Source organism: Etheostoma spectabile, chromosome 16, assembly GCF_008692095.1.
Source record: "Etheostoma spectabile isolate EspeVRDwgs_2016 chromosome 16, UIUC_Espe_1.0, whole genome shotgun sequence".
Taxonomy (NCBI): domain Eukaryota; kingdom Metazoa; phylum Chordata; class Actinopteri; order Perciformes; family Percidae; genus Etheostoma; species Etheostoma spectabile.
The window spans coordinates 24,988,018-24,996,835 of NC_045748.1; the positions used below are offsets into that span (position 1 = coordinate 24,988,018).

Here is an 8,818-nt window from a genome sequence, read left to right on the forward strand (position 1 = left end):
CATCAACCAGCTCCGACTGGGGGATCCCGAGGCGTTCCCAGGCCAGGTTGGAGATATTGTCTCTCAACCTAGTCCTGGGTCTTCCCCGAGCTTCCTTCCTTCCAGCTGGACGTGCCTGGAACACCTCCCTAGGGAGGCGCCCAGGAGGCATCCTTAACAGATGCCCCAACCACCTCAACTGGCTCCTTTCGACGTGAAGGAGCAGCGGCTCTACTCCGAGCTCCTCTCGGAGGACTGAGCTTCTCACCCTATCTCCAAGGGAGACGACCAGCCCCCCTCCTGAGGAAACCCATTTTGGCCGCTTGTACCCTGGAGTTGCAAATGTTCTACCAAAACAAGTTCCTTCTCTAGACCATTTCACGGAGCCACGGTCGCTGCAACGCTCAAGACAATCGGGATGGATTTAAAGAAATGCAAACAACCCTAAAATCTATCTGTGGTCAGACCATACTCCGCAGGGCTTTGGAGATGTGTGTGTGATCGGTAAGTTTGTGGTCTAGAAAGGCCACCTTCTAGCTCATGACCCTCTGCAGCTCCATTAACAGGTGCACACCTGGAGACCCTTGCCTTGATTAATGTTACATATAGGGAGCACTCAGGATTGCTTCATGCAGTGTGGTCCGGTGTGGCTAGGGAGCAGTCAAGGCTTTTGGAAACACACTATTTTGCAGGCGTTTTAAGCCAGACCCTGTAGACTGCATGGTGGCGTTGGTTCACTAGAACTCACAACAGAGATGGCAATTGAAGTGATGTGAGGTAAAAGCTTCTTTTTACTTACTTCATCTATGCAATTCTACCTACATGTGTTTGTGTATGACCTGTCATATCAATGATGTATATCGCAGTTGGGTTAAACTTCCTGTTATTGCATGAGGCAAAGCCAGATCTGGGTTCACCACATGCTGCATTGTTTGAGGTAAACAGTAAGGTTTTAACAGTAAGGTTTGTAGCAATTGTATTAACCACTTTAAATTCTTGTCATTTTAGGGTTTTGCCTGCCTTTCTAAACTGTCCTATTATCTGATTAAAGGTATCATGAGCAAAATTTGGGGATGTTTTACCTTAGCCTTCTGACCCTTTTGTTCTGGTATTTAAGTGTCTGACAACATTATGGAGAGGATTTCTAAGGAGGCCGATCTTTCTATTAAAGAGTAAGATCCTCTCCTATTTTTTTCTTCTTTTTTTTTTTTTTAAACAAAACATCTGCAAAATTGGGGTTGCTAACCCCCCCCCCCCCCCCAACTCCATGTAACTTAACAGTCATTTTAACATCGTAAAATACACTAAATTCAAAGTAGACAGAAACTAAATAAAACCATGAAAAGTTGTCTTAGGTCATCTTTCCACTTTTCCAACCATCACAACTCTAACATTGAGATAGATTGAATGCCTTTGTTGTCATTAAACACACGTGCAACACCCATGCAACGCGACTGTTCAGTGTCAACAAGATATGTAAGAGGAATATGACATGGAATAAAACTTATATATATATATATAGCAAAAGAAAGTGTGTGTGGGGGGGGGGGACGAGGTTGTTATACCTACCTGTCCAGGGACTTTGGCCATAAAATAGCAATTGTGCTGCTGGTGCAATGCATCTGGCCATGTTATTATACAAGGTTAATGTTTAATTGTGCATTGTCCCTGTTAAAAATGTAGATTATATAACATAGAAAAGCTCTATATGAATACAGGCCATTTGAAGCAGCAGAGCTCTTACCGCTGCTACTCACGGGTCAGTTTTCTGTCGGGTCACTCGGCAGCGGCAGACCCTTTCACCTGAAACCGTATCCTCGCGTCACCCCGCTGCTGAGGACTGCTGTGGCAGGTCCATTCGAGCTGCAGACCAGGCGGCTCTCAACCAGGCTTCACTACTATTTTTACAGCAACCACTTGAATCAATCTGCAAGGGCCCACTGTGAGACCATTTTCACATTTTCAAGTATATAAATGTCTAAAATGACATTAATTCTAACAATGAAATGTAATAACTCTGATCCTGACTTTTCCATCAGGTCTAGGTTTTCATTTGTCCAGCCCTTTGATTTAAGACCAAATATCTACAAAATTAGAGGCTTTCCCATCAGCCTCAGCTGTCCTTTGCGTTTAGTGCAAATGTGAGCATGCTCACGTTCTTAAATAGTATGAACATCCACAACATATTACACCATCACAACACAACTAGCAATGGCCAAAGGATGCTTCATGAACCATTTTCTGAGCTCACTAGAGGGGGCTCTGTTCAAAGAAAAAGGTTAAAGGGATGGCAATTCACTGTTTTCAACCCTTTGTTGAAGAGAGAGCCCCATCTACACTGTAAATAATGTCTCTGAAATCTCCAGTTATTTCCTGTAGATTTCACAGTAACACCACTGTATATGATTTTTACAGTACAATGTTGTAAAGTTACATTACAACCCTGTCAACATGACAAAATCACAGCAGTCTAAGTATTACAGTTGAAATCACAGTAGTCAAAATATTACTGTAAAAAAATCACAATATAGCCACTATAGTACTGTAAGTAGTAAGTTACTGTTTTTTTCTCTTATGTTGGGTTTAATCGTTTTGTATTTTACATAAAATACTGTAAATGGAAGTATGGTAACTTTTACTGTAAAAAGAATTCACAGTAACTTGCTGGACGATTGTTGCCGGTAAGTTACTGTAAATTTTACGTTAAATTTTGTACAGTGTAGGGGGCTCAGAAAAAAAGAATGGGTATTTAAATGTAGGTGTTATGAAAGTGTGGGCTTTCTGCACCTGTTACTCCCACACAAAGTTACAACGTTGTTACATGTCAAGCACTTTGACCTGTTCTGATTAAGTTGTAAGAAATAAGCACCAATAATGATCAGAAATATTGTTTCTATTTTTTAGTTTAACCTTTTTTTTAAGTTTCCTTTTCTCATAAATGAAAATGATCATATCATCATAAATGTGATCTCCCAGGGGTAAATGGCAAATACGAACCACAAATGATGTACATATCATTGAGCTAAAGTAAACATCTATTAAGCAGGTTTTACATTGTAATTTAATTGTGTTTTTGCATTGATTTAAAAGCGTAATGTGGTGGCTCCACCAGACCCCAGGAACATTGGCTGTGTAACACCACACAAGGGTTAAATAGCACCAGCCTAATCAAAATTGGCCTGGCAGCTCAAAGGTCAAGGTTTTTCCTCTAGATTTGTGTGATGACCTTTATCCTTGGGGGTATGGGGGTCCCCCCCTCCCCCAACCTCCCACCGAACATTTTGAGGAGGACACACTTCATTTCCTGCATTCTGGTGAATGTTTATGCCTTTATTTCTGCCTTTTTTCTGAATCAATCCTGGAAATATCTTTATGCAAAGGGAAACATAGATTACAATCCAAATATAAAAACATGATGGAAGAAATTGAAGTTATAACAGGCTTTTACAATTATAATTACGTGATTGCCCCGCTGTTAGGGTAGATCTCAGACCTTCTGACAAACTCAGAGCCCCGTTTGGGTCTCTGGTCTCTTGATAGACAAAGTTTAAGGAAGTGGCTGTATCGAAACTACAGCAGAAATACACAGAGCACAAACGCAACACATCTGCCCAGCATGCCCCCAGCACAGCTCGTCCAGTACCTGAAGCACAACAAAAAAAGGCAACTTATGATTTCAGGGTTTTACATAGACTATTGTCCGGTTTCCTATTTGTCGGTCCACTTTTCAAAAATACAATTGGGGCTACACTTACAACATTCTGGGTTGAAGACCAGGGAAAATCGTCCGACGCTGCTATGGACAGTCAGGTGTGGAGGCTATGCAGGTGTCGGGTGCAGAGTCTCAGGTAAGGAACAGGGAGACCAGGGACAGTCAGGTGTAGAGGCTCAGGTAAAGAACAGGGAGACCAGGGACAGTCAGGTGTAGAGGCTCAGGTAAAGAACAGGGAGACCAGGGACAGTCAGGTGTAGAGGCTCAGGTAAAGAACAGGGAGACCAGGGACAGTCGGGTGTAGAGGCTCAGGTAAAGAACAGGGAGACCAGGGACAGTCGGGTGTAGAGGCTCAGGTAAAGAACAGGGAGACCAGGGACAGTCGGGTGTAGAGGCTCAGGTAAAGAACAGGGAGACCAGGGACAGTCGGGTGTAGAGGCTCAGGTAAAGAACAGGGAGACCAGGGACAGTCGGGTGTAGAGGCTCAGGTAAAGAACAGGGAGACCAGGGACAGTCGGGTGTAGAGGCTCAGGTAAAGAACAAGGAGACCAGGGACAGTCCTGTATTAAACAAACCAATGAATAAAATTATGTATTATGTGAAAATTAAAATAATGACTAATATCGGAGCATTCTGATGTAGGATATTAAAAATAAGGGCTTCAAAGTAAAGCTATAATGAAATCTTTTTCAGGCTGTTAAAGCCCTATTTTACTCCTTTTCAGGCTACTGTCAATCCAGCTTCATTCCACCTCTGGGTGAGACAATACGTATCCACACTGTCTCTCAGGTAATATCGAACCATTCTGAGTTAGGATTTTAAAATTAAAGGCTTAAATGTACAAGTAAAGTTAAACTTGAATTCTTTTTCAGGCTGTAAAAGCCATATTTTTACTTTTTCTCAGGCTACTCTAATAAGGAATCCTCCTGTTAATCCAGATTCAATCCAACTCAGGGTGAGACTACACATATCCAGTGTGTCACTCGCGTAATATTGGACAATTCTGATTTTATAATTCCAGGCTTTAATGTCCAGTTAGTGAAAATGAGTTTGACACCCCTGCTTTAATTGAACCAACAGTGTAGCCTACTGGCTCAGCCATGAACAACAGATAGGCACAACAGCTGTGTCTACAAATGGTCCTTGTTTGTTTAAATCTTAAGAATCTTAACATTTTGCATGCCTTTTTCAGGCTTCTCTAAAAATGAATCCTCCTGTTGAGCCATATTCATTCCAACTCTGGGTGAGACTACACATATCCAGTGTGTAACTCAGGTAATATCGGACAAGTCTGATGTAGGATTTTTAAATTAAAGGCATAAATGTCCAAGTAAAGTTTTATTTTTAGTCTTTTTCAGGCTACTCAAAAAATCAATCCTCCTGTTAAGCCAGCTTCATTCCAAGTCTGTGTGAGACTACACATATCCAGTGTGTCACCCGGGTAATACCAGACAATTCTGATGTAGGATTTTAAAATTAGAGGCTTGAATGTACAAGTAAAGCTATATTTGAAATAATTTTCAGGCTTAAAAGCCATATTTTTACTCTCTTTCAGGCTACTCTAAAAAGGAATCCTCCTGTTAAGCCAGATTCATCTCTGAGTGAGACAACATATCTCCAGTGTGTCACGCAGGTGATATCGGACCATTCTGATGTAGGATTTTCAAATTAAAGGCTTAAATGTCTAATTAAAGTTATATTTGAAATTTGTTTCAAGTCGTTAATTAAAGCCATATTTTCAAAATTTCTCAGGCTACTATAGTAAGGAATCCTCCTGTTAAGCCAGATTCATTCTAACTCAGAGTAAGATGACACATATCCAGTGTGTCACTTGTTTAATATCACACCATTCTGAAAATGAAAGGCCTGAAGGTCCAGTCCGTGAAGTTGAGTTTGACAACCCTGCTTAAATTGAACCAACAGTGTCACCTACTGGCTCTTAGCAATGAACAAGCGATAGGCAAAATACCGGTGGCTAAAAAATAGTCATTATTTGTTTAAATCTTAAGAAACAGAAACCCTGTAATAAACAGAAACAGTTTGCATGCCTTATTTTGTTATGTTAAATAACAAAACAAAAAACAACTTTCCATCTCTGCCTTCACAAGATGTATCTCCGTCTGTTCTCTGCTGACTTTAAAAAATCAAAACTCCCTTCTGATAATCCGTTTTTTTTTTTTTTTTTCAATCAAACAGATCCCAAACCGTGTTCTAAATTTTGAAAAAACTCAAAGGCCAGGTTTGATCCGGATCAAACGTAAGATCGGATTACATTCTCTGATCCCGAGTTTGGAATTCCTCTTTTTGTTTTTGGAAAACCCTTTTCCAAGATTTGATCCAAAATCCCATTAGGAACACTTTTGAAAAACTGGGCCCCGGGGATAATAGATTTTGGGAAAACCTTTCAAGTATCCTATCAGGCGACCTTTTAAACTGGAATTGAATATTCCTACTCTTGTAGCCTGTGGCCTACTGTAGCCTCATTGTTTATCTTTCTGATTTTCTTCTTTACTTTTGCTGTATTTATTATCTAGGCCATGTAATGTAGACTCACTAAAAGCAACCCTGATTCAAGTATCATATAGTCTAGTGTTTATTGAAAATTATGGTTGACAACGTCCATCCCAAGAGAGAATTGTATGAATAAAAAAAAGGAAAAAACAGCAAGATAACAGTAAAATGATTACATTTAAAAAAAAAAAAAAATAGACATGAGTGCAGCTTTGTTGCAGGATTTGGTAGCTCTTTTACAAGTGCTGAAGTTTTTTTTGGGTCAGTATTTCAAAATACAAATCTCATAAACGTGAATCCTTTCTCAGTCCGTGTTACAGTGCAATTAAAAACAAAAGTGCACTCAGAGATGAAGAGCATTTTTTTAATTTAATCAATTTGAAAGAATCTGAGAGAATACATCATGCTTTCAGGAAGGTTGTGAAACGTGGAATCGCTTTAAGGAATATGCGTTTGTGTTCATAAAATATAAAACGTAAAGTGCTGAAGTGCTTTTTTGTGTGTCAGTGTTTCAAAATACAAATCTCATGAGCATGAATCCTTTCTCAGTCCGTATTACAGTGTAATAAAAACAAAAGTGCCGAAGATCCAATGAAAGCCAGTTAAAAAAGAATTAATACATTTTAAAAAAGGAAAAAGAAATACACTGAGATGAAGAGCATTTTTTTTATTTAATCAATTTGAAAGAATCTAAGAGAATACATCATGCTTTCAGGAAGGTTGTGAAACGTGGAATTGCTTTAAGGAGTGTATAAAATATAAAAAATAAAGTACTGAAGTTTTATATATATATATATATATATATATATATATATATTATAACGCTTGCCTTCCTAGTATCCATACTGGATAGATCCATACTGGATAGATCCATACTGGATTTTTGCCATAGATCAGTTGCATCTAGAAAGAAAGGCCAGTTGACTGAAGAGTAGAAACCATAGACAGTTAAAGGTAGAAACCCCCGCGTGCCAGAGAGCTGCAGTTCATCAAGTGTCCACGGAGGGGCGCCCCCGGCCCACCGCACGGCGCCGCAGCCAGCCAGCTCTCCAGCCAGCCGGGGTGGAGTTAGCACCAGCGCTGCCGAGAGCGGATAGGGAGGGGAACCGAGAAGAGAAGACGATATCTGGCTTTTTTTCCCCCCTTGCTGCAGAAAAATTGCCTTCTACCGGGAATAAATCGAAATACCTTTCACAAATTTTGGTTTTCAAAGTACGAGGCGCCGCCGGCGGGAGTGGATTCACGCACTCAGGTCAGAATGAAGGTTTCTAACTTTGAAAAAGTTTCCACCATTCTAGCAAAAAAGTCCTTGACGTCAGCAGAGACTCGATGTGGAAGCGAGAAAAACTTCGTAAAAGAACGCAGACACAGGCCCGCGAATGTACAGACGCAGTCCGAACAGCCCAGAGGGTGAAAACCCACAAGCTAGCTAGCTAGTTAACCAACTTAGAACGACGTGCTGTGAAGTAGCGAGCACCACACAGACAGTCACTCAGCCAGACAGACAAACCGACAGACGGACAGACAGCCAGCTAAGTATGCCTTCCCTCCACATACCCAACTCAATCTCCTGTGGTCTCTATCACTGTTCCATCAAGAAGACACATGCCGTGTTGTGTTCAAGTTACGTTAGGGCGTCTGGCATTTTTAGTTGAGGTGGCGGCTCTCTCTGAGTTTTGATACATCTTTTTTGCTCCGTCAAAAGTTCCGTATTTCAAAGAGGTTCTTTTCTTGAGACTACCTCGCTACTTAACGTTACTGACACACAGCAGGAAATCAGCTTTAAAGCCTTCATTGTGTGCCAACTCCGGACAAGCTGACATGTGACCTTCTGTCTTTTTCTTGTAGTTCTGCGTTAACCAAGCTGAGTGCCAGGGCGTGTTATCAGGCAGCCAGCAGACAAGCGAGCGAGAAAATCTAGCCTAAGGGTGTAAATTCTTACACCACTGTGATGTGGTGTGCTACAGAGTGGAGGAATTCGCATGGAGCAGTAGCCCACACGTCTGACAGTTGTAGGCTAAAAGGCAGGTTTTGATTTGAAAACATGCCAAAAAAACTACAGTGAGCCTGTCACGGGAGGATTCTGGGAGTAGTTTGTATTCAGTGTTGCAGGGCGTGCTACATGTGCTGGCATATGCTATGACTGCCTCCATGCAATCTAAGGAGATTTTTACACATGTAATTCCATAATGTCCTGTAGGTTTGACCCAACAGCAGGATTTTAAAGTCATTGCAACATCCTTGCTACCAGAACAGTTTACCCATCATACTGTATTTGGTTTTTGACAGTGTAATAGATGGAGATGACCAAGATGTCAAAGCACTTGATGCCTGAGCGGTTTCAAGTGTCTGGGTTGTGAGTCAAGTCCCAAATCTATCAGAGCAGAGTGTCAAGTCAAGGCTCAAGTTCTTAAAGGTGCCCTGCCACACACAACCGTTTTTTCCTGCTTTTTTGAAATATGTCAGGTCCATATGTGATTGTGTCGTGAATGTGAAGATGAACCTCTGTCGGCTCTAGTTACTAACGAATAATTAAGCGGAGAAATCAGGACAATTACAACAGCTGGTCAGTTGTCATGCTGCCTGAGCTCATTACTATTCATGAGCTGGGTAAAG

The 8,818-nt window shown here is 41.0% G+C and overlaps 1 protein-coding gene across 2 annotated transcripts in view; it reads left to right on the top strand.

The window, feature by feature from the left end:
- Nucleotides 1–7,275: 7,275 nt before the first annotated feature.
- The window catches only part of tln1 (talin 1), a 113,507-nt gene continuing 111,964 nt past the window's right edge, over nt 7,276–8,818 (top strand). For both annotated transcript variants that reach the window (XM_032540168.1, XM_032540169.1), the window contains exon 1: nt 7,276–7,454. The gene's annotated coding sequence lies outside the window, so the exon portion shown is untranslated. The remainder of the gene's footprint in view (nt 7,455–8,818) is intronic.